This window comes from Saccopteryx bilineata, chromosome 1, assembly GCF_036850765.1.
Source record: "Saccopteryx bilineata isolate mSacBil1 chromosome 1, mSacBil1_pri_phased_curated, whole genome shotgun sequence".
NCBI classification, from domain to species: Eukaryota; Metazoa; Chordata; class Mammalia; order Chiroptera; family Emballonuridae; genus Saccopteryx; species Saccopteryx bilineata.
In genome coordinates this window covers 158406240-158425892 of record NC_089490.1, presented here as the reverse complement: position 1 = coordinate 158425892, position 19653 = coordinate 158406240, and the positions used below count along the sequence as shown (strand labels likewise).

The 19653-nt window shown below is 45.8% G+C and overlaps 1 protein-coding gene across 6 annotated transcripts in view; it reads right to left on the bottom strand.

The window, feature by feature from the left end:
- Positions 1–19653, bottom strand: part of PTK2B (protein tyrosine kinase 2 beta) — a 128947-nt gene that overhangs the window by 62696 nt on the left and 46598 nt on the right. The window contains exon 1 of one of the 6 annotated variants that reach the window (XM_066278567.1): positions 14388–14406. The exons of 4 other annotated variants lie outside the window; for them this stretch is intronic. The gene's annotated coding sequence lies outside the window, so the exon portion shown is untranslated. Of the gene's footprint in view, positions 1–2780; positions 2959–14387; positions 14407–19653 lie in introns of those variants that run through there. One more of the 6 variants, XM_066278564.1, reaches the window with a different exon arrangement.

Sequence of the window (19653 nt, the reverse complement as noted above, 5' to 3'; positions counted from 1 at the left end):
TGCTAGTGCCTATAAGCCAACAGGAGACCCTCCAGGGACTTCCTGAAACACCAGGTAAGAGTGTAAGAGAGAACAGTTGAGTAGAAATAAGATGTCAGTAAAATTCAAGCGATCCGGCTGGTGCACTCTAAGAAACTCCATGTGCACGTAATAGGTGCATCATTTCCTGAAGAGGAGAGTGAAGGCAATAAGCCCTCTCTGAAAGGCAGAGCCCAGGAGCAGAGAGAGAGGAGGGGATTAGAAACCATGGTCTGAGGTCAGATCAAAGTCTTGGGTGGGGAGAAGATAGAAAGGGATTAGCCCGCCAGAGTGCTTTTAAAGCTGTGCAGCTACAGCGAACAGTACAATGAAATGTGGCTCGTTTGAACTTGAGGGGCCAAGAGGATGTAAACACTTAACGAGGATGTGAGGCAACAGGAACACTGTTCATTCTAGTGCAAACTCTGGGAGACAGTTGTGTAGTTTCTTACAAAACTAAACATACTCTGACCATGCACTCCAGCAATCGTGCTTCTTGGTATTTGCCCAAAGAAGTTGAAAACTATGTCCCCATAAAAATTTGCACATGGATGTTTAGAGCAGCTTTATTCATAATAGTTGCAATAATTGCTCAAACTTAGAAGCAGCCAAGATGTCCTTCAGTGGGTGAATCGATAAACTGTGGTACATCCAGACAATGGAATATTACTCCGTGCTTAAATATATGCTCTTTAAGCCATGAAAAGACATGGAAGAACCTTATACATATATTACTAAGTAAAAGAAGCCAAACTGAAAAGGCCAGATATTCTGTGATTCTAACTACCAGTATATGACATTCTGGAAAAGGCAAAACTATGGCTACAATAGAAAGATCAGTGATTGCCAGGGTCTGAGGGAAGGAGGGATGCGAGAGGAAGCACAGGATTTTTAGGGCAATGAAAATACTCCTGTATGATATGATAATGGTGGCTACATGTCATCACGTAATTCTCCAAACTCACAGAATGTACAACACCAAGAGTATAACCCTATTGTAAACTGTGGACTTGGGTGATTATGCTGTTAATGTAGGTAGGTTCCTATTGTAACAAACGTACCAGGTTCCTATTGTAACAAATGTGCCACTCTGGTGGGGACGTCAACAGAGGGGAATCTGTGTAGGTGTGGGGGCAAGGCGTATGTAGGAAATCTCTGTAACTTCCTTTCGATTTTACTGCGTCTCTAGAACTATTTTTTTTTAAGTTTATTAAGAAGATATAATCATGTGAAACCACAGCCCGATAGTTGACCCCCTGCACAGCCTGACTGGGCAGTGCCTAGCCCATCGGGAGTCAGCACCCTCCTCTTGCCCTGGCCAAAAAGAAATACTCGTATTGCGTATCTGACCGAGCACAACCCACCCAGACTGATGTGTTGGCCATAACCAACGTGCCTGAAGGACACTGGTTTCTCATCCTCATCGGTTCAGAAGCCATCAATCACAGTGGTCAACACAGGTCAGGCTGAAATATTTCAACCATGTCGTATCAGTCACCCAGGATCTATCTTGACCTTCAGCCTGAAGTGAGCTACTCAGGTCTGCCCTTAGTTCTGTGCAGCAGCAACCTGGGGCTAATTCTTTCCAAAATAATTATAATTTCCAAAATAATTACAATTATAACAATACAATTTAATTCCAAAATAATTTCAATTATTTCCAAATAATTACAAAATTTTAAAGGAACATAAGTGCTTTGCACAGCAGTCCAAGGGGACTGGCAAGGCTGATGGTGCCCATCTACATATGAGAAAGCACACTCGAGAATGTGTAAGCCATCTGGTCCGGGATTCACACCTCCTGAACAGCAAACTTGGATCCCAAAGCAGATTAGAATCCAAGTTCAAAGTTTTTCTCACTTTCTTATCTGTCTTTGAAGAAAGTATTACCTCTTCATACTGCTGAGGTTGGCACAAATTCTATGCAAGAAGAAACTGATCACCCCAGCACCAAACATCCCCAGTCCATGAAGAATCCTGAAGTCCTCTTGGCTTAGAGAATGTTAATCCTTCCCAAACTAGGACTTTTTTTTTTCCCCTGTGTGTGAGAGACAGAGAGAGTCAGAGAGAGGGACAGATAGGGACAGACAGGAAGGGAGAGAGATGAGATGAGAAACATCAATTCTTCATTGCAGTTCCTTAGTTGTTCATTGATTGATTTCTCATATGTGCCTTGACCAGGGGACTACAGCAGACCCAGTGACCCCTTGCTCAAGCCAGCGACCCTGGGCTCAAGCTGGTGAGCCTTGCTCAAACCAGATGAGCTCGCGCTCAAGCTGGTGACCTCGGGGTCTCAAGCCTGGGTCTTCCATATCCCAGTCCAGTGCTCTATCCACTGCACCACTGCCTGGTCAGGCCCAAGCTAGGACTTAGTCGTGTGATCACAAAACCCTCTTACAACTTGTGAGCCAAAAGCCCTGCCCCTTTCTCTAGTCCAGACCTGGACTCCCAACTTGACAATCCCTGCATCCTCGCCTGCCCCAGACCGTCTGAGCAATGTCAATGAGAGTGTCTTACACCACACTAGCAGAAGCCCTGGCTATGAGCCATCATGGGCTCCACCAACCCCCAGATCTACCTAAGTCAAAGTCAAAGAATAACAAACACAAGGAAATGGGCTCAAATTAAAACAGGAAAAGTTTTGATTGGCTATAAGAACGTCTTGGCCCAGGCCTGCAAAGGGTTCTATGAAAGGCGGTACAATCTCTGAAGTCTTCAGGAAGAAAATAAATGACACTCTTCCTGAATGGCAAGGCACTCACCTGCCTGAAGGAGGAGGGACTGAAGCAGAATTTAAGTCTCTTCAGAGTCTTGGTTTGTCATTGTACCCAGGGCTATATTTTCAGCATAGGAAGATGTCAGGGTCACAGGGGTCAATATCCCCCCAAAAAGTTCAATCTTGCACTTGAAGGCATTGTAGGGAGGTGTTACATCTTCCTGATGTAAGGAAATGTGTGCCAGGAAATGTACATAAGTAACCCCTAATCTCTAGAAAACTGCTGTGGGATTAACATTGCTAATGTTATTAGCCTCAGACCTTAAGAGAGAAGCTAGCAAGGTGACTCTCCAGGTCACACCACTAGCAAGTGGCAGAGATTTAGAGCCACTAAGTCGCCTAACTCTGAAGACCTTCATGAGTAACATCACAAACTGACATGGCACTGCGGCCCTGAGGACACGACTTTTAAACCCGAGTTCGATGAGTCAGAGGTGTGTGCACCTTCTCCCATGACATCATGCCACCTTTTTCACTAATTGTCCCCTTTTCGTGCTCTCTTAAATCTGGGGCATAACCTTCAATCCTCAAGACGATTGCTCAGGACTCTCAGCACCTGCTCTCACATCTGGTTTCCCGAGAGGCCAAGTCTCCATGTCAATTGCCAAAGACCAGAGGTCTTGTGTCATGGCTCTCCGGCCACCGTGCTTTGGAGTAGGTGCCCAGCTTTGCCACTGATTGAGTCTCATTGAACTTAGGCCAGATGGGTCAGAGTTCCCAAAGAGAAGTTGGTAGGTGGATGATGGCCTTTGGTGGTATTTTCCATGTCCATGGCAAAAGGGAAACAATAAGGACACGGCAGAAAATTCATCTAAAGCTCAGTGTAGCCCATTTAAACGGCAGTCTTTTATTCTAACATTATGTCTTTCCACCTTTTAGGGGGATTTCAAATCCTCATTAGCTAATGAAATGATGACAACAGGTTTTTGAAATTGACAGCGAAGCTTGGCCTCTCAGGGAACCGGACATGAGGGCAGACACGGAGCCGGAAGCTAAAATGCATCATCTCCAAAGTTGAAAGTTCTGCCACTTACCAGTTCTACGATCTGGACAAGGTCACCTTGCAAGGCCTCGGTTTCCTCTCCTGAGGTATGATGCTAACATTACCCATCCTATAAAATTTTCTGGAGAATCAGAGATTATTTATGTCAACTCCCTGGCACATGTATATTTTAAATGCCTGTGACTTGGCAGAAGAAAGAATCAAAAACCCAATACTCATCCCCACTTGTAAAAACTTAAGCTGGCCTGGCAGATCCAGGATCTGGTGGTGGCAGCAGCCCCGTCTGTCTCCTGTTTCTGAGGCTGCCTTTCCATCCACCCCTACCCTTTTCCATCCACCTGCCCTCCTAAAAGGACCACCCTGACCTCCTGTCTTTGTTCACACATAGGGCCATAGGCTGCCCTGAGAACATTGCAGAAGCGTGGAAGGAAGCCTCATGGTAACTTTGAAACACCAGCCCTTTGGGTCTCGCAGAAGCCAGAATGTCACAAGACACTTTATTTCCACCGTCTCTGAGTCACTTCCTCTTGCCATTTCCACATCAACAAAATGGGGAACGCATGCCTTTCCTCTGCAAAGGCCTGCTGAGAATTGCCACTTAACTACTTGGCAGCGACCTTGCAGTCTTGGGGAACCAGGCCTGAGTTTCTGGGCACGCTGGGCCCTGCTGGTTCCATGCAGCGCCCTCTACCCAGCTCAAGCCCCTGGGACCAGCGGCCTGCCGGTTCCAGGATCACCCATCCCATCATTTGATTAATCCTTTCCCCTACGTATTAAGCATCCCTCCACACTACCTTGCAGAGGAAAGAACCAGAAGAGTTGTGATTATTCACCAGCTATAATTCAATGTCATTCAAAAAACCTTTCCTGAGACTCTAGCACACTTTCAGCCCTCCACCCCCGTACCACGACCCACTTAGGATCATTCTCATGCCAATACCTGCCAACCTGAGGTCAGCTGACTTGGAGCAGGCTTTCAGGGGGCAGGAGGGGAGAAACTGAGATGTATTACTCGTCCTTCTTTATTAATGAAGCTTCTATTCTCCTCACTGGTTCAAGGATTGTGATCCCTGCCGCTGGGCAGGTATTTCTTACTTTCTCTGTGACCTCTGGCCTCCACCGCTTCTCCAGCCCTTCACAAAGTCGCTCACCTCACTCCTTATTCACCAGTTCCAGAGTGATTTTGGCTGACCTGTTTTTCTCCCTTATTTCTTCTTTCTCCTCCCTCAGACAGTCCCCTTCCCTTTCTTTCTTCCCTTCTCCTTCCCTCTTTCTCTCCTTCCTTCCTTCTTTTCTTGCTTTTATTCTTCCCCCTTCCCCTCTTTCCACCTTCCTCCTTCGCTCTTTTCCTCCTTTCCACCCCTGCCTCCACCTTCTATGTCTGGGGGCAGGGCATGCCAGGCTCTGAACATACAAAGATCAGCAGAAGAGGGAAAGGACTTCCTGTGGTCCAGAGACTCTCAATCCAGTGAAGAGGAAAAGATGAAAACCAAACAGCCAGAGTATGATGTGGGCTGACAGGGGTCTAAGCTCAGTGCCAGGGAAGCACAGAAGAGAACTTGCAGGGGCCCCGGGAACTCAGAAAAGGGTGACACAGCGAGACGGGGAAGCCACATGACCCGATGGAGGGCGGCTGAGGAGAGTGGGAGGGGTTATTGGGAAATGAGACTAGATGGTGGCAACATGCTAAAGAATTTGAACTTTACCCTGTGGAGAAGCAGATTTTCATTTAAAATATATAATTCTGGCCATAGGTAGAAGCACAAGTGTGAGGTAGGAGTTAGCAGGAGCAATCTGAGTGAGGCCGAGGTATTTTCTACAACTGATAATCCAGGAAAATTGTGACTTGATTTTGTAGCATTTGCCAATTTGTCTGGTGTAAATGCTCCCATTATCCCTAATTTCGGGTTGAGCTCCCTGAAACAGACTTGGAGAGAAATAGGTTCCGGCACACCACTGCCTGAACAGTGAGAGAGCCCAGGGGAGGACGGCAATTTCAGAGTCACTTGCCTCAAACTTGCCTCTGATCCTGATGTCACCTGGTCCCCACAGTGGTATTGTCACCCCCGCATTTCAAGACAGCAAGATACAAGGTGCACAAAAGCAAAGATGTTCTCCTCCCTCCAAGGAGCTTCTGTTACTCTATAGTCTCCTAAAATTGCAGATTGTAATTTTTAAAACCATACTTTTTGTCCTTTCTAACCCCAAACTAAATTCATCTCCAATCTCTCCACTTCAAGTCATGGTCTCAACCTTTTCCTTCTCTCCCAGTCTTCAGCTCCAGTGAATTTCATTTCCCTCTCTGTGTGCATTACAGGGTTGGCAGGGAAATCTGGCATTATGAAGAATCAATACTTCAGCTAGGTGTTTGACTGAGTTCTTCCCCAATTTCCTGGGTGGTTAATGGAGGCTAAATGACAAGGAGATGCATGTCTAACTGGTCAAATGGTGTCTCCCCATGGCTGCACACCCATGTCCGTAGTAAGCCGAGGAATGACTGCTGTTTTAATTGGACCTAGTTCACACTTTTTAATTTGGCATTAAGGAGTTTGTGGTCATCAGACTGGAAGCACCAAGTTGAGTACAGGATTAGCAGAGACTGTGACTTTCACTGCAGGCCACAAAGAACTCCCTAAATCTACACAGGTTGACAAGACAGGGCTAGTGCTACAAAATGCAACTTGCAAAATGGGATAAATGTGACAGTCTTCGAGTAGATTATAAAAAGTCTTCCCCAGCCTGGCATGAGGAAGATGTGGCTTAGCAACAACATGAATTTTTAAAAAATGGGCTTAAGCCAACTATGAACTCCCAGTCACTATGATATACCATATTTCCCCATGTATAAGATGCTCCCATTTATAAGACAAACATTAATTTGGGGGCCGGAAAATTTTAAAAAACGTACTACATAAAGTTATTGAACTCAAGTTTTATTCATCATAAAATTCATACAACTCCTCATCACTGTCAAAACTCCCATCCATTAGCTTGTCCTCATCTGTGTCTGATGATGAATCACTGTCTTCATATATTGCCTCATCCTCAGTTCCAACTAAGGCATTTGAAATGCCACAACCACTGTATAAACACACTCAGTTTTTAGACCCAAAATTTTTTGAGAAAGGGTGCGTCTTATACATGGGGGAATATGGTAGCTGCCAGAGAAGTTCACGCAGTGTTGGGGTTACCAGCATATCTTTAAATAAGGACGTTGATTTTCCCAGTAGCTCTCCACAGACGTGACCACATCTACATACTGCCAGTCCAGGACCCCTCGGTTGGAGAGACTAATGAGGGTGAGGACCTTCAGAGCCTTCTGTGACTGAGGACCTCATCATGTAATACAGATCCTAACAACTAAAGGGAGAAAATGTCTTGAGAAGTATCGACGGATTGCTTGTTTCAAATGGTTGTAGGGCTGCCATGCAAAGATGAACCCAACTTCCAACTTCTTAATCCAAGTCAAAGTTAAAAAAAGAAAAGTGTAACAGACAGGAGGGCAGAGGGTCTCTATGTTGGCAGACCACACACTGTGCATCCCTTTCTAGAGTGTTGGCCCCCTTGCTATCTTGCTGGTGTTTTCCAAGGCCGATGCCACTCCCATTTGGAGAATGAGGAGAAGGGCCTAGGGTCACCTTTGTTAAGTGGTAGAGGCTGGACCAGAGCTCAGATTTCCCATCTGAGCCCAACAGAAACAGCCTACAGCCCAAGTCCCGTCAATGAGCCCGCCACTCTGAGCTTTGTGTCCACTTATCAAGATTATTCTTGTGCCAAATAGGATAGCTCAAAGCACTGCTTTCTTGATGTGGGTCCCGGAATTCTGCTCAAACAGAAACTTACACAGAAGCTCATCAGTTTCTAGCCATGCAGCACTAAAAAGAATACTGGCTTTTTGATATACTAATATGTATAATAATGATGGTGACAGAATAACAAATCTTTTACGATACATTTAATAAACAGATAAAAATGACAATAAAAAATAAACAATTCAAGTAGTTGTGTTTTTTTCAACCAAAAAGTACAAACCCACGTCTACCAGTACAGATGTTGTCCCTCATCTATTACCACCCTGACAACAACCAAACCATCCTCTTGAACAAGCTTCTCCACCTGCCAACCCCCAATCTGCTACTCTTTTCAAGTCCAGTAAACACTACAAATTTGCTTTATGTAAACAGATAGCAAAATCATTAAACAAGATGATGCCCCCCATCTGTACCCTGCAGCAATCAGCTTTCATTTTAATGCGAATTGGATGAATCAGCAATTTAGATGCCCCGCCAAGTAAATAGGATGCCACCTGTCTGTGAAAAGTCTTGAGAATATTTAAAATGGATGGAAAAAATCCTCAGCAGTCAATAATGCTAAGGAAAACAACTTTGAGGGACCAGTACAAACTTATTAAACAAGCCAAGATACTGATATTAAAATAATAAAATCCGCCCTGGCAGGTTGGCTCAGCGGTAGAGCATTGGCCTGGCGTGTGGGGGACCCGGGTTCGATTCCCGGCCAGGGCACATAGGAGAAGCGCCCATTTGCTTCTCCACCCCCCCCCCCTTCCTCTCTGTCTCTCTCTTCCCCTCCCGCAGCCAAGGCTCCATTGGAGCAAAGATGGCCCGGGCGCTGGGGATGGCTCCTTGGCCTCTGCCCCAGGCGCTAGAGTGGCTCTGGTCATGGCAGAGTGACGCCCCGGAGGGGCAGAGCATCGCCCCCTGGTGGGAAGAGCGTCGCCCCTGGTGGGCATGCCAGGTGGATCCTGGTCGGGCGCATGCGGGAGTCTGTCTGACTGTCTCTCCCTGTTTCCAGCTTCAGAAAAATACAAAATAAAAATAAAATAATAATAATAATAATAATAAAATCTTACAATGTGAATAGGCTTGAAATGAGCTGGTACAATGGCCAGTCAATTCAGAACTGGTTTTCTGAAGAGCAAGCTGGTTAAATACATAACAACTCGTACGTGTTGACTGTCCCCTACATTTAAGAAATGTCCCCACACACATCTAAAAAGGTGGGCATGGATCATTTGCACAGAGTTGTTCATAGCTATAGTATTTATAATAAATAGCAAGATTAGAACCAAATGCTCAGGAGGCATTTTAAGCAATATCAATAGTGATAAACTCTATGATAACAATATGAATGGTGGTAATATGTGAAAATATTTATATTATATAAAAGTGTTAAATGACAGGGAATGGAGATAACATACTGATTGTAACTATATACATAAAAATGCATTGATATTTAGAATTACATGCAGTTTAAAGATCTTAAGTTCTTTTACTGTTATATTGGTTAAATACATATATTTAAAAAATAAGTGGGCCCTGGCCAGAGGCTCAGTGGATAGAGTGTTGGCCCAGTGTATGGACATCCCGGGTTCAATGACTAGTCAGGGTACAAAGGAGAAGTGACCATCTGCTTCTCCCCCCTCTAACTCCCCCTTCTCTCCCTCTTCTCGTCCCACAGCCAGTGGCTCGATTGGTTCTAGTGTCAGCCCTAGGCGCTGAGGATAGCTCAGCTGGTCTGAGCACTTTAGCCTCGGGTGCTAAAAATAGCTCAGTACTTGAGAATCAGCTCTAGAAGGGGGTTGCTGGGTCGATCTCAGTTGGGGTGCATGCAGGAGTCTGTCTCACTATCTCCCCTCTTTCATTAAAAAAGAAAAGTGGCTTCCACAGGATAGAAGCCAGTCCCCTTTCTGCCATCAACCTCTAGGTTTTCCGCAGATACAGTCTTACTTTCTGGATTCTCCACGTAGCCCAGAGACTAGCCAGTCCTCTCCAAAGAAAGACTAGAAAGCTAATATGATTCTGAAATCTAGATTTCTGGATCCTATCCAAAATCAAGATTAGGTTGAATAGGTAAAATCTGCCAGTAAAACCCTAAGACTACAGAAAGATATCCTCAACTTTAGGCCATCTTCCAAGAAAAGAGAGCAACTGGCAATGCCTCTGGGAAGGAGGGCGGCCTTTGCTCCACTGTGACTCGTTTCCCTCTTCATCTGAGAGACCCTGAGCACATGTTCTCTTTTTTCCTGACCCTCCCCATGCCTGTCAAAGGGCTCACTTCTGAGAGATAACAGCAGTTAACACAGAGCACTTCCCTAGGCCAACCTTAGGCCAGAACTTCACATGCACGATGAACCCATTCGATCTTAATAACAAACCTATAAGATAGGCACTACTATCACCCATCTCATGAATGAGACAACTGAGGCTGAACAAAGAGACTTCCCATAGGTCACATAGCAAGTAGGGAATAGACACATGATTTAAACAAAGTCCATTGGCTCCAAGTGTGATCTTGACTGCTCTGCCCTGCACTAATCTAGAGTCTGGGACTGCCCATGCAAGGAGGTGTTGGTCCCTAGACACCTCAGGGTCATGTCACTTGGGCCCTGGATTCTCATGGAGAGAAGGTTAGACTGCTGGGCCTGAAATATCACCTTTAGCAGCACTTGGTCCCATGGCTTCTTCATGCTATCTATATGCACATGTGTCCACATAGATACTGACAAAGATTCTGTCCTTGACCAAATTTCAATCAGACTTCTTTGAATCCTCTGCCCAACTAGATCCAAACTTCAGCTTCTATCTCTATCCTTGTAGAGTCCAGATTTAGCAAGAATCCTGCTCAATGTGTTTGGCCAGATTCTGCACATTCTATAGCTAAGTACACTTGCTATCTGATCAAACTTCTTGCCCTGACCACACACATATCAGCCTCATCCCTTAGGGAATATTTGATCACTCTGGCCTGCCTTCATCAAGAATCTGGTTAGGTCCATTTAGAAAAGAATTAACCTGCCATTGTAGTAATTTTTCATTCCCTCACCTCACCCTGCTCCTTGGCTATAAATCCCTACTTTCCTTTGTTTTATTTTAATTTTTGCTCCATTGTAATGGTTCCCCAAATAAACTCTATTTTGCTGTTTTTTTTAACAAGTATCAGAATAATTTTACTTTAACAATATATGCATATGTATATGGACATATCTCAAGCCTTAGTTCTACCCTAATGAATGGAGACCTCTGGAGCTGGGGCCCAACCCTCAGTATTTTAAAATAACAACCCAAATACTTGTGATACACACAGCAGGGAGGGTGGAGAACAGCTGAGTTAGCCCTCATCTCACTGTGAGCATTGAGTTTCCAAGAGATTGAAATGTGAAGACTCAGCTGGACCCCAGGCCCCCCACCCCAAGGTGGTGATCAACAAACACGTGGTATAGTGACCTATCTCAGGGAGTTTCGATTTTTAAGTGCAAGACCTTCTTGGGTATCTCCGAGTCTGATTTCTGAGCATCGTGGTGGTTTCTGTTTGAATTTTTTGTTGTTACCCATGCCCATTATGAAGAAATAGAAAGAGAAAAAACAGGTGGTTTCAGTTATTCAGAGCTCAGAAAATCAGAAAGTTTGGGGGAACTCTGGTTGCTTACCACTCTAGCCAAGCTAGTTCCGAGGTAGGAGAACCCTGAGTGTGGTGGCAAAGAAATTTCCCGGCTCATAGTTCTTCTCTCACAATCTGCCCAACCACTACTCAAGCTGTGGTAGGATTTTTTTTTCTTCCCTGGTTAGAAAATCAAAATAAAATACAAAAGGAAAACCCAACCCAAAATTTCCTAAACCTGAAAGTTAGCAAAATTAGTTATTCTTTGAAAAGAGCTATGGAAGAGAAAGGTCTCATGGACCCAAAGTCAGGCATACAGACTCAGAGCCAAGTGGCCAGGCTAGACCAACTGACGCTTAGGGTCCCTGTGAATCACAATTTTGTTAGCAGGTCCCGAGAATGGGAGTTTATGGGCAGAGAGCTCAACAATGTGCCATGAAGAAAATAAAATAAAAAAAGAATAAGAAGGAAGGAAGGAAAAGAAAGAAAGAAAGAAAGAAAGAAAGAGAGAGAGAGAGAGAGAGAGAGAGAAAGAAAGAAGGAGGGAGGGAGGGAGGGAGGGAAAGAAAGGAGAGAGGGAGGGAGGGAAAGAAAGAAGGAAAGAGAGAGAGCGAGACAGAGAGAGAGAGAGAAAGAAAGAAAGAAAGAAAGAAAGAAAGAAAGAAAGAAAGAAAGAAAGAAAGATGTCTCTGCATAATTCTGTCCTTCTCACCCAGCTACAGAACTTCCCTCACAAATTAATTCCTGTTGGTCCTAAAGATAATTGATAGGGAGACTACTTAGGCATTTGCAATTAAAGTCATATAAAAACTCCAATGATTATATGCATGTTTCTTACACAAATACGTTCCCATGGTTACAACTGGATTGTATGCAGGCAAGGAAACACAGAAAATCAGAAAATTCGAACAGCTATGTAGAGAGGTAATTAGGTTTTCCCTTTTTTTTTTGTATTTTTCCGAAGTTGGAAACCGGGATAGACAGTCAGACAGACTCCCGCATGCGCCTGACCGGGATCCACCCGGCACGCCCACCAGGGGGCGATGCTCTGCCCACCAGGGGGCGATGCTCTGCCCCTCCGGGGCATCGCTCTGTTGCGACCAGAGCCACTCTAGCGCCTGGGGCAGAGGCCAAGGAGCCATCTCCAGCGCCCGGGCCATCTTTGCTCCAATGGAGCCTTGGCTGTGGGAAGGGAAGAGAGAGACAGAGAGGAAGGAGAGGGGGAGGGGTGGAGAAGCAGATGGGCGCTTCTCCTGTGTGCCCTGGCCAGGAATCGAACCCAGGACTTCTGCACGCCAGGCCGACGCTCTACCACTGAGCCAACCGGCCAGGGCCTAGGTTTTCCTTTTGATGGCTTTGGTTTCAACGATAAATAACTTCTCAAGAGTCACTTTGATATGTTCGACCCAAGTCTACAAATAACCAGAACCCTGCTACCTATGTCCAGCTCCAAGCACTTCTATTCCTCAGCAGCCAAGTAGGGAAGGGAGGTGGGTGTCAGAGTCCTGGGCTGTAGTTCTATAAAAATCATGAGTCCAGCTCCCCCCGTGTCGGATATAAGTCTGTTTGACATAACAGTCCTTGGCCCCTTTTCCTTTAGTTCTTCTTTCATTGAGGTTTCTGAGGCACACAGGAAGTCTGAAAAAAAGCTAACAGCAACCCACTTCTCCACAGCTTCACCGCAGACAGGCGGGAGGGAGAGAGCACAGCGGAGCCCACGAAGTGCCCTGCGGCAGCTCTGGGAACAAGGCTCTGGCAGGTGAGCCGGGAGGGCCCTACAAAAGTGGGTGAGAGGACAGGGTGGGGGTTTTGTCCACACCCACGTCTTCAACAGCCCCCAGAGGAACCAGTCCTGTGACTTCTCTCCTGTGGACTAAGAATTTTCTGGTTACCTCATGTACACAAACAAAAGCTATATCATTTAAATTCTTTTGAACCACATCCAACTTCAATGCCAGAAAGATACTTAGATAACTTGACCGAGTCACTTCACTTGTCTGGACCTCAGTTTTCTCATCTAAACAATGAGGGGATTCAGTGAGAGGAATGTGTTTCTATCAGGGTCTTGAGCATAAATAGTTCAAACCGTTCAAAGGGGTAGCCTGGTTCCTGGGTGGTTTCATTCTCCACTGTTCAGCTGAAAATGCTTCAAGCTTTGCAGAACCCCCCAAAATACCTTTCAGTGGCCCTAAATTTCAGGTTAAAGCCACTGAGCCAAATTAGATTCTTCCTAAAGTGTTCTCTTAGATTTAAAATTCTGAGAGCTAAAATTCATTAGCTGCAAGGAGAGACCCAGAGTCCTTGAAGGAGAAATGAGGGCTTTGAGGGGGGAAAGTGTGAGGGATGGGAAGTAGTTAGGAAGGAAAGAAAAAGAATGTAGGATATGGTTGAGGGAGGAAATGAAACAATTAAGATTACAAACTCACAGGTGGTGAGCACCAGAGCTGAAGGGACTTATAAATGATCAGTTTTTACCTCCTGCACTTTACAGATGAGAAAACTGAGGTCAGAGCCATCAGAGCGGAAATGTTTGCTGTGGGGAACAGAGCCGGACGTTGATGGCAGACAACCACAGAACTCGAGGACCTGAGTCCTTGTCAGGAGGCCGGTCTCACCCAGAGTAAATCCCCTGGTATGTGCTGGAGTCCAGGCAATCCCTATGGATTAACTATGATGCTAGCCCACTACAGTCAAACAGAGGAGGAGGCCTTTGTCTTCCAGAACCTTCCACACCTGCATCAAACACCTCCCTGGTCTTTACATGCCCCTGCCCACTGTGGCCTGGACTATTGGGAGAAGCTTCTTCCAGCCTGAGCCAATGTGCTCGCCCTCCCAGAAAGTCTACATTTTAATGGCGGTCTAAAGCAGATACACTCTCCGTTACACATGCAGTAACAAGTGACAAGTTCACAAAGCGCTTGCCCTTTCTCCTTCCTCCTCTCTCTGAGGTGGAACTGGCCCCTTTACAGGGGAGGGGACACTGGCTCAGAAAGGCACAGATCATTCCATACCAGGACCACCAGCCACTCATACACATTTTAATGTCAACCTCAAGAAGCCCATAACAATCATTTTGGACGAGCTATGCTGACGCCAGTGATGGCAGACACTTCCAGAGGCCACGCAGCCTGGCAGCCTCCCCGCAGTGGCAAAGTAAGGGTGGTTAAGCCCCCAGGGTCTGCCCACGCCTACCTGGCTGGGGCCTGCCCTGCAGCACCCAGATCTCTGGGTCTAGGCTTAGGTTCTTAGGATTTTAGAGTTGCATATAGATGTTGAAAGTCACTCTCCCACAACCTTGCAGTCACAGCTGTGCCTCCTGTTCGATGCTCAGTCCGAACTCTGGTCCCTGCTCAGCCTTGAACTGAGGTGGCAGCCACATGCCGCTCAGTCCCCATAGCACCAGCTGAGCAGCCTAACCTCCCACTCATGGGTTCTATTCTGGGCTGTAAACATTGCCATCATTTGACTGTTGGGTCCTAATGGAACATGGCTGTGTGCCAGGTGAGGAGAATAAAGAATCCAGAACATAGGCTTCCCTGCTTTCTGCTGTGGCCCACGGCCCTTCTGGGAACAAACAGGTCATATGGACAGAATACTGAACTAGACATGATGGACATGGTGCACTTAGTATATACAGCTGGGCTCACAAAGGTGGGAAGTAGGGCAAAGTGCATAACTGGGGGAGGGAGAGGCCACCATGGGAGAGGCATGCAGAGCAGAGGCAAGAACACAGCCCAGAGACAGGGCTATAGACTTCTTATGTTGAAGCCTTAACCCCTAGGACCTCAGAATGTGACTGTATTTGGAGATGGGGCCTTCAAAGTAGTGGGTAAGGTATGAGGCTGTTAGGGTGGGCCCTAATCCAATCTGACTGGTGTCCTTATGAGAAGAGGAAATTTAAACACAGAGAGATACCAGCTACATGCAGGGAAAAGACTACATGAGGATACAGCAAGAAGGCAGCCATCTGTAAGCAAAGAGGCCTCAGAAGAAATCAACCCTACCAACACCTTGATCTTTGACTTCCAGCCTCCAGGACTGTGAGAATAAATGTCTGCTATTTAAACTCCCAGGTCTGTGCGCTTTGTTACGGTAGTTCAAGTGGACTGACACAGGCAAGAGCTCTAGGTTCTGGCTCCCATCCTTTCCTTATCTAGTAGCTGTGACCTTAAGAAGTTACTTTGGCTCTCTAGTCCCTCCCTGGCTGCCTCTGTGGTGAGATGCCAATGAATTACCCACATGGACCCACCCAGATGACCAGAACACTATAGGACTTAGTGTTGGAGTGGGTCTGAGATTATCCAGTGTGGTGCTTTCCAGTCTGGTGAATACCCCTCCGGGGAAGACTGTTACAAACACAGGTGCCCTACCCTGAGACAGTTGATCAGAACAAGCAGGTGGGGCAAAAGGACAAGAATCTTATTTTTAACAAGAAATATGATATACATCAGGTTGAGAATGACTGGATCTGTTGGCAAGGCTGATGCCAGGGAGGAAAATAAGCTGCCCAACCCAGACACTTGGTGCAGGGCAAAGCTGGGACCTGAGTGAGGTCTTCTCGTCCCAGGCTGCACCCAGATCTAAGACCTGTGTCCTAAGTCTTCCTTGTATGTCTACGGCAGAGTAAGGGGCGTCATGAGAGATGTTCAGGCAGGAACTTACATTTTGATCCTTGGTCTTCCTACTGCCCCAGAAACCCTGGAGGCTGCAGGCAGAGGCACTTCCTAGGTCAGGTAATCCTATTGTGAACTCTCATGGAATAAGACCCCATGGCTTCTACCTCCAGTCCCTTCCAACTGCACCAGTGACCAAGAGATCACTGAGTTCCAGGCCCTGCTCTGCAACTTACCCTGGGCTTTTAACCAAGCTGGTTCACATCTCTGGGCCCAGAGTCCTTTCTATACAGAAGGAGTAAGTCTGGACTGTTGAGTCACTTTAGGCTTGAATGTGCTACCTGATTACAGCACCTTCAGGCCAGAAAAACACGTGGACATATGTTGTCCTGTGCTCTCCTCCTGGTTCATATCGAGAAACTGATCTTGGGCCTCAGGCATGTGTGCAGAATCTTGTAATAACCATGTTTTCTAGTTCCTGTATTTGTGCTTCAGCCTCTGGGGCCTTGCTGACCCTGGACTATTCCTCCCAACGCTAGCCAATTGTTTAGAGGGTGTTTTCATATGCAAACAAACCCCTCCAGAGCCTGTACGGACCACCTCCTTTATCCGCACCCATACTCTAAGCCACCATTCTCCTGCCCAATCACCCTAGGGCCACCAGATGCCCGAGGACAAGTAGGGAAAGGCCTTGTGCCCCAGAACCCATGAAATGTTCCAAACTAACCTATCCTAAGCCTGCCTGTCTTTCCTCACCTGTTCCTTCCCGAGAAAACCACATTAAGGAATCTTGCTCACGGTTCTCCCTTGCTCCCTCTGCCTGCTGACTGACCTGGTGCTCCCTCGTGTGGCCCTGCAGAGCCTCCTGTGCCTCCTGTTTCTAGATACCCGTGAGTATAAACGATTGGTCGTCTCCGAGTCTTTGTGTCTTACCATTCTTGCTTAAAATAAATCCTGGGTCCCCCCCCAAACAGGCAACCCCTTTGGGGATTCACATCCCATCCAGTCTACCTGTACTTTCACTGTCTGTGTGTACCACACATGACAGAAGCTGGCAGCTCCAGAACCAGTCTACTTTTGGTCTAATAATTGAATCCCCTTTCTAGTCCCTGCTGCCTCCTCAGCCATAGGGTCTTACTGCTTTATGCACCAGGCCTTTCTACTTCAAAGGCACTTTCTTTGCTGGAAAAGTCTACATTATGCTTGCCACTGACTGCCTTTGCACAGCAGGAGTCCCTGGTTGGACACCTGCTTGCTGGGGACATTCAGAATTGGTTCGATCCCATTTCAGTATGACATTCCATCAGCTATTTAAAAGCAGCTCTTGTTACCCCAAGAGGCATTTCTTCTCCTGTCTAAACACCCCCAGTTCCTTCATTGTGCCTCATAAGTCAAGAGTCATGTTTTTCATGATTCTGTGGTTCTAGAGGTTTCCATTCCAAGACCCATATTTGAGGGTCCAGCTTGAAAAAGAGGAAAAGACACTCTGACCTGGAAAGAGGCTTGATCTCCATGCAACCACTTATCATATTTCATGAGATTTTGAATGAGAAATCTCTCATTTTTAAATGTTGGTACAAACTTACAGAACATGATAAGCAGGTAGAAGCTACTGGTCCTCCCCAAGCAACTTACCTAAGACCAAGTACCTGGGATGGCTGGGCTGTTTCTTAGTTGGAAGGGACTGAGCTTTTCACCCCACTCAAGGCTCCTCCCATTCAAAGAGCTCTGGAAGATCTATGGTCCTGAGGGCACTTTAGTAGCAGTTTGTCAAAGAAGCTTATGAAGGTACCAGGGACAAAATTGTGAGCGTGTGCTTTTCTTTTTTTAAGTGAGAGGAAGGGAGATAGTGGGCAGTCTACCGCATGTGCCCTAACCGGGATCCACCCAGCAAGCCTCTTCTGGAGCCGATTCTCGAGTACCGAGCTATTTTTAGCACTGAAGGGTGATGCAATCGGATTAACGGAGCTTTCCTCAGCTCCCGGGGCTGATGCTCAAATTAATTGAGCCACTGGCTGAGGGAAGGGAATAGGAAGAGAAGTAGGAGAGAGGTGGGAGGAGAGAAGTGGATGGTTGCTTCTCTTGTGTGCCTTGACTGAGAATTGAACCTGGGATGTCCATACACTGAGCTGATGCTCTACCACTGAGCCAACCAGCCAAGGCCAGATGTGTGCTTTGTACACAACCTCATATTGGCCCCATCTGTTCTTACAAGAAAATAACATACATGCTGTTGTGCTCCCTACTGGGGCCTGATGTTCAGGTCAGAGTGTCTTTTCTCATAAAGCAGAGGAGTAGTAACACATATGAGTGCAGCAAGTCAGGCATGGGTGCTGAAGGCTAAGCCAACAGAACAGCCAGTACTTGGGCTAGGAGCAGTCCCAGTTCTGATACCTGACCTCCATATGACCACTTCTAGTTTTTTATGAGAAGTTAGAAATTTAGATTTTAATGTAAACTCGTTAATTGTTAAGGGTCGGCACAAATTTACAAAGCATAGTATAAACTAACAAAAACAATTCTTTAAATTAGACTGAGCCTAGATTGCATCCTGTCCTGACCTCAACCAGGGCTATCCTTCCCTTCGGGATGGGGTGGTCACTCAGCTCTTCCCCAAAGGATTTCTCAGCTGCAGCACCTTTCAACCATGGTGCCCTGTGCTACTTAATTTTATATATCAACTTGACTGGGCCATGGAGTGTCAAGATATTAGGTCAGAGATTATTCTGATTGTTTCTATAAGGGTGTTTTTGGGTGAGGTTAATATATAAATCTATAAACTGAGTAAAGCAAATTGCCCTTCAGAATGGGGCGGGCCTCATCCAATGAGGTGAAGGCCTAATAGAGCAAAAATGGCTGATCTTCTCTGGAATAAGAAAGAGTTCTTCCTAACTAACGGTCCTTGTTGTGGGACATTGGCTTTTTCCTGTTTTTCAGACTCCAACATGAGTCTCAAGCCTACCAGCCTCTTGTGGGTTTCCAGCTTGCCTGCTGCATGCAGATCTTGGTCATTGCCAACCTCCATAATCATGTGAACCAATTCTTTATAATAAATTTCTTTATAAGGCCTGACCTGTGCTGGCGCCGTGGATAAAGCATCGATCTGGAACTCTGAGGTTGCTGGTTTGAAACCCTGGGCTTGTCTGGTCAAGGCACATATGGGAGTTGTTACTTCCTGTTCCTCCCCCACTTCTCTTTCTCCTCCCCTCCTCAATAAAATGAATAAATTTAAAAATTAAAAATAAATAAATTTCCTTATATGTATGCACATATATATGCATCATATATATGTATCATATATTTAGGATTTATATGCATATATATATATGTCATAAGTATAGATATCCTATTGGTTCTATTTCTTTGAGAAACCTTTACCATATGTTCTCCTTAAAAAGAGAACTATAAATCTGAAGAAGAGGCTAAACATTTTAGAGTGAAAACACCTTTTCTGATTCTCTGCCTGACCATTTATACTACATTTTTAGTGCTGAATCTAATCATAACAATTACAACTTATCAAGCACTTGTGCGCTTCACTTTCTCATTTAATCCAGACAACACCCTGTCTCCTTATCAGAGCGCATGACTATCACAAGGACAGGAGCTGTATAAGTCCTTCCCACCACTGTATGCTCGTGCCTAGACCAGGGCTTAGCTAGGAAGAAATGTTCAATTCATTATGCATTGAATGGACTGCTCTTCAAAACAGATACTGTTAATATCTTCATATTACAGATGAAGAAATAGAATCTCAGAGACACTTAAATAACTAGCCCAAATGGTGGGGCTGAGACACAATCCCAAGTTCACTTGAATTCAAAACCCACGTTCCTGATCCTCTG